Here is a 6,355-nt window from a genome sequence, read left to right as displayed (position 1 = left end):
AACTCTTTTGTGCAACACCAATGTGACCATAGTGATTGTGCAACTTGTTAATTATTTCAAGGCCTAACTTTTCCGATACAAAAATCCGCTTTCTTCCTTTTAACATCTTAAATATAATATCGTGTCTACGCTCAGTTCCCTTTGCAGTTGTAAGTTCTCTTTGATTTTCATATTGATCTCTCTTTATTTCAGACAATTCTATTAAATTGACCACTTGAATGACATCTTCATTTTCGAAATATTCTAAAACTGGTTGCCGTGATAGTAAATCAGCGATAATATTTTCTTTTCCTTTTTTATATATTATCTGGAAATTAAATTGTGACAAGTAGTGGACCAGATCGCCAAGAATCTCATCAGTTCGTGACTTTGTTCTTAAATTTTCCAATGGTTTATGGTCACTACAAACGAAAAACTTTCGTCCAATAAGATAGTATTTCCAGTATTTAATGGCTTCTTTTATCGCCTTGCATTCTAAATGAATCGTTTCCATTTTCTTTTCTCTTTCTGACAGTTTTCTAGAAAAATAAGCTACAGGGTGTAATAGACCATCTGACTGTGGTTGCCTCAAAGTCGCTCCAAGTCCTTTTTGACTAGCGTCTGTGTCAATGTAAACATCTTTTTCGACATCATAAATTGATAAAATTGGACGGGAACACAGATATTCTTTGATCATGGAGAAGCTGCGTTCACATTCTTCCGTCCAAATAAATTCAGTATTTTTTTTCAGCAATCTGTGAAGGGGCTCAAATTTTTGAGCACTATGATCGATATATTTTATAAAGTAATTTATTGTTCCTAGAACACTTCGAACCCCAGATTTATCTGTAGGTCTTTTCAAATTTTTTATTGCCTTTAAATTTTCTTGTGCTGGTGATATTTTATTTTCTTCAATGTAATGGCCAAGATACTTAACCGATTGGGCTGCAAATTTACACTTTTCGAGCTTTAATTTAAATCCTTCTTCTCCTATTACTTCAAGAAATCTTGAGATATGTTGCATGTGATCTTTCCAATTGCGTGAGAAAATAAGACAGTCATCCATGTAGTTGACGCAAAACTCATCTAGGTTATTTCGTCTTATAATATTTGAAAGTATGCGTTGAAAGATTGCAGGAGCATTTTTCAATCCAAAAGGTAATACTTTGAACATAAATTTCCCGTACTTTGTAACGAAAGAAGTTTTCTCACGGTCCTTTTCTTTTAACCTAATACACCAAAAAGCGGAGTTTATATCAACAACAGTAAAGTATTTACATTTCGAAACTTTTTCCGTTATATCATTTATTGTTGGAAATGGGTAGCACTCTGGGATAGTTATTTTATTTAAGTTTCTAAAATCGATGCAAAGCCTTGATTTTCTTCCATCTTCTTTTTTATATGCGAGTGTTACCGGTGATGCGAACGGTGAATCAGATTCCTCTATTAGATCGGATGCTAGTAACTTCTGTACTTGATCTTTGATTTCACGTTCATCTGGTATAGAACATTTATAAGGGCGGGCCGTAACATATTCATCTCTCATTAACTTTATTTCGGCCTCTCTAGACTTTACTTTACCGACATCAAATTTATTTTTGGCAAAAATTTTCTTGTGATTTTCAATAATATTTAAAAGTTCTACTTTTTTTTCATATCCATCTATGTGATCTAATTTAGGTTTGAACTGATTTTCATTAGTTTCTTCTTGATGGTAAATTCTAATATTTTCAGTGTTTTTCTCTTCTTTTTCATTTTCATTGATTTTACCTTCTTTATTAAAATTTTTAACATCTTTATTATCTTCTTTCTTTACATCTCTATTATCTTCTCTCTTTACATCTCTATTATCTTCTTTATTGACATCTTTATTATCTTCTTTCTTTACATCTATATTATCTTCTTTCTTTACATTTTCTTTATCTTCTTTATTTTCATTTGTAATTATTTTGTTAGAAATTTCACAAGATTTCTTCTGATTTTGATTACTTCTTATTTGGAGCATCTCATCATTTTTAGGTTTTTGGTATATGTTTAAATCCTCATCTTGAATTAGTTTAAATTTTTTAATAGCATCTAAACCTAGTAACAGGTCATAAGAAAATTCTGAATTTTTAACTACAAAAGTATTCAAATTGTTTGTAATATTTCCAATTTTAAGCTTTATGTTTGCCCGGGCCGAACTAAAATTGAAACCATTAATTGTCTTGAATGCAGTGTTATGCTTTAACAAACTTGTTTTTAATACATCTACAACTCTTTGATTAATTAGACTCACGTTAGATCCTGAGTCATACACTGCTTTTATTTTCATTTTATCATCAATAATTACGTTTACATGAATTAATGGAATCAATTTATCCGGGCTCTCTAGTTTAAAGAATTTCGGTCAATTTCCATTTTCATCATTTCAGCCTCATTTTCTGAATCAGATTTCGTTTCAATTAAATTAGATTCTTTTTTCTGAGCGTACAGTATTTTATTTCGGCATTCGTTAGAGGGATGAAATCGATTTTTCCAACCAAGAGCTTCACACATGTAGCATGGTTTTTTCAAGGGTATATCAATTTGTTTCTTTTTAGTCGATTCTCCTAATTTTGTTTTTTCATGCCGATTATCATATGGTTTATTTTCTTTCGAACGTTTATTATATTGACCATCTAACTTTCGGAGTTCATTGTATAATTTTTTTATAGTGTTAATGTCTTCGCGATCTAGCTCATCTTGAACTTGAGATGGTAAACCCATTACAATCAAGTTTATTCTGGAACTCATAGTACTATCACTCTCTACTTCTAAACATAAATTTTCTTTTGTTAAAGCGTAATCGATCAATGAGCCGCCTAAGTATTTATAGGTATATGCTTTTCTGACAGCTGTCCAACCTTTGTCAATAAAAATGGAAAAAAATGAATTTCGCCATTCAGACCAATTAGTTAGACCAAATTTTTTCAAATTTCCTTCATACCAGTGTTTGGCCGATCCAGCGACAAAAATCGTAAAGCTTCAATCATCTGGGTACCACTTTTTATTTTATTTCGGTCACATTCACTTTCAAATTTAGAAAACCACTCAGAAGGGTTTTGTGTTTTGTCATATTTATCAAGAACAAACTTCTTTTCTATATTTTGCAATTTTATCTCATCTTTGTCATTTAATTTTAATTCTAATTCCTTGATTCTTTTAATTAAAAAATTTTCTTCTTGGAGTTTTTCACTCACATCAAAAAAAACTACAGATTCCTGTAACGGATAGTTTTTGTAGCTAAGGTTTCCATCTTCATCAAAATATTCTTTTTTCAAATCCTCATCTAATTTAATGCCAATTTTTCGGAAACCATTAATCGGTTTAATAGCAGCAATTGCACTTTTAATGGTGGTTTTTGATGATAATACCTTATGTTCATATAAATTTTTATGTTCATCTGGTAAGCTAAACCATAACCGCTTATCTTCGGATAGTCCAGCTAATTCAAAATATTCATCGCTTCTTCTTATTAAGTGGACAAACAATTTTTCCATCTTAAATGATTGTAATTTAATTTGTAAGTTATTAATTTATTGAATAAATAACGAGATTGTATTTAATCCTGAAAGGAATATATTGACAAAATTATATAAAGGAATTACACTAAATTTACAAACAAAAACATACCTGAAAGGAATAAATTAAATTACAACGTTATTTAATAGAATGTCCACTAATAAACGTTTATGATTCTAACACAATATAAATTATAAAAATCTTTAGTTCAGGTATGTCAATTGAAACAAAAGTAAACAATTATATCACTATGGAAGTGATAATAATTTACATCTATTTAAAATATATGATCGAAGAATGGATAGTTATACTACAGCTAATATAGAAACTCAGTACTCTTGTCCATGTTGCACTAAATTACAGGAGTTATTTTATTATTTAAATAGGTTCAGTATCACGTACTGAAAGTAAATACACAAATCCTTACAAAAATAGGAGGAGGAAGTGCTTCCATTTTAAGGTATTAACTTTTATTGTAGATAATAAAATTTCTTACCTTCTTTGTAAAATAATTTTTTTTTCGTATCACTAACCGTGTATGATTTATACGACTATGTCGGTTTATTTTTTTGATTATTTGACCGATGTCTCTTCTAATATTTGTTTAAACAATAAAATGCAACCAACTTAACTTTTAAATCTACAAATTTACGAAAACTTTTACTTTAAACTTTTTTTTGATTAATATTTATGAAGTTATGCCGCGTTTAATGTTGCAACCACGAGGTGCAAGATTAATACAAATGAAGTATACAATAAATATATGAAAAATGCTAAAGTTAGAAAATTAATTAGCAATAAATAATTTCCCTTTTACCAGCAAAAGCAGCGACCACCGCTTGAAATTTTTGTTTTTTTTGTTTTTTTTTTTTGATAAAATAAAAATATACTTAAAAGAAAGGAAATTTAATTATCTACAAAAAAAGTTATTACCATTTTGGCTTAAAGTGCGCGGTTATGGAGATATAGCCTAAAATAGAGGCACTTCTCCCGCCAATTTTTGTAAGGATTTTGTGCATTTACATTCAGAACGTGATACTGAACCAAATGAAATAAAAAACAACTCCTGTAATTTATTGCAAAAATAAATTCTCTGTAGAGGTATTAGTTGCTCTGCCAAATTTCAGTTTTAAACATAACGATAAATTTTGAGGGTTTTTTTTTAAACGTTCAGAAACAGCTTCAACTGGTATTCTTACTGACTCATGGATGAATGAGACTGCTTTTTCCCACTTATACTTCGCTTTTTTTTAGTCGGAAAATCATAAAACACAAGAATACAATAATTGTATTTTTTAATCCATAGGTAGATACTTAGATCTACAATAATAAAGCAAATCAACGCATTTACTCAATTTAAACCAAAAATTTGTGTCAATTATGTTTTGTTCACGTTTTTTTCCCACAGAATAGACCTTAAATTCATGGATGGTTGAAAAAAGCACTTATTTTATTATTAGCGGTCTCAAAATTAAAATAGTAAATAACTTTAATATAACTTTATTATGTTATAATATAGATGAAACTCGTTGATAAATAAAGAACTCTTACCACAATCTAAAGAATAAATCATACTTTTTTGAATTCCCATTAGTTAATATTTACTCGACAAGTTTTTTTGACACCAATGTATTTTAAAATAACATCAATTATAATCAAAATATTTTAACGTTTAAAATTTGTATACAAATGTTAGTAAACAATTTAAATAGTAAATAAATAAGTTCGTATCGACTATCATACATAAATAAAAAGTTCGTACATTGTGTTTAGAGGACATATGGGTCAGATGGTTAAGGCTCTTGGAATGAATACAAGAGACCTGGATTTGACTCCTGGTATGTGTGAGTTTTTTTTTTTCAACTCTCTTTAATTAAGATTGACTCAACAATATTTGTCCAAAAAAAAAATTCGAATATATTTGAAAGACTTTAAAGTTTAAAATTTTTATACAAAATTTAGTACACAAAGATAAATAAAATTTCACACGTTTTAAAATGTTTCTTTTTTTTTTTTAAAGAGTATTGAAACTAAGGTTTGCCAATTTTATAAATTCCGATAAAAAATAGGGGTCTTTAAAAGTTAATATATCAGGCTGATTTAAATAGTTCAAACTATTTCTTGAAAATCAATCGTTCAAAAAAAAGTATGCGCTTTATAAAAATTTCGTTTTCAGCTGATAATTATTTTTAATTAATTGCATATTTAATTTTCTGCCAACTGCATCCTTACACATTTTGTTTTATTAAAACGAAGTTTCCGTCCTTCAGAACAAATACTTTGCAATACTAGATAAGAACATCGCAATATTAGATGGGAAAATGACTTTCTGTGAAACTTTTTCAATCCACCCCTCAAATGTCCTTTAGATCTTTCTGCTCAAAAACTGCCATGGCCACAAAACATTTTAACGAGTAGTTTTCGAGCTACGAGCGATTAAGCTAAACGTATATATTTTATTTATAGTAGGTACCTACAGGACTAGGAATGGCTTGCAGTGAAACTTTTTCAAATCGTCAAAAAGGTAAATATTTCCTTAGAAATATTTTTTCTTAAAATTTAAGCAGATTTAGATCGATGGCAGAGGACGTACGTAGAAATTATAAATACATATTTATGCATATCGTCTGCCGAGTAGTTTTTTATTTGTTATGTATAGTATACTGATAGGCAAAAGCAGTAGGATAGAGTTTTATTTAAGGGCTATGTCTAACAGTATATCCCTTAGATATCAGTTTGGAGAGAATGGGAGAGAAGAAGACTTTTACGTCGCCTGTCAGCTATTTCGGTAATATGTTAATGAGATATCGTGGTTAATATTTATAATTACCAA

At 29.1% G+C, this 6,355-nt stretch overlaps 1 pseudogene; it reads right to left on the bottom strand.

Annotated features, from left to right (window-relative positions):
* Positions 1-2,108: 2,108 nt before the first annotated feature.
* Positions 2,109-3,602, bottom strand: LOC123305859 (annotated as a pseudogene).
* Positions 3,603-6,355: the final 2,753 nt, after the last annotated feature.

Source organism: Chrysoperla carnea, chromosome 1 (assembly GCF_905475395.1).
Source record: "Chrysoperla carnea chromosome 1, inChrCarn1.1, whole genome shotgun sequence".
Lineage (NCBI taxonomy): Eukaryota > Metazoa > Arthropoda > Insecta > Neuroptera > Chrysopidae > Chrysoperla > Chrysoperla carnea.
The sequence above is the reverse complement of the archived record's forward strand: the minus strand, read 5'-3'. Positions and strand labels throughout refer to the sequence as shown.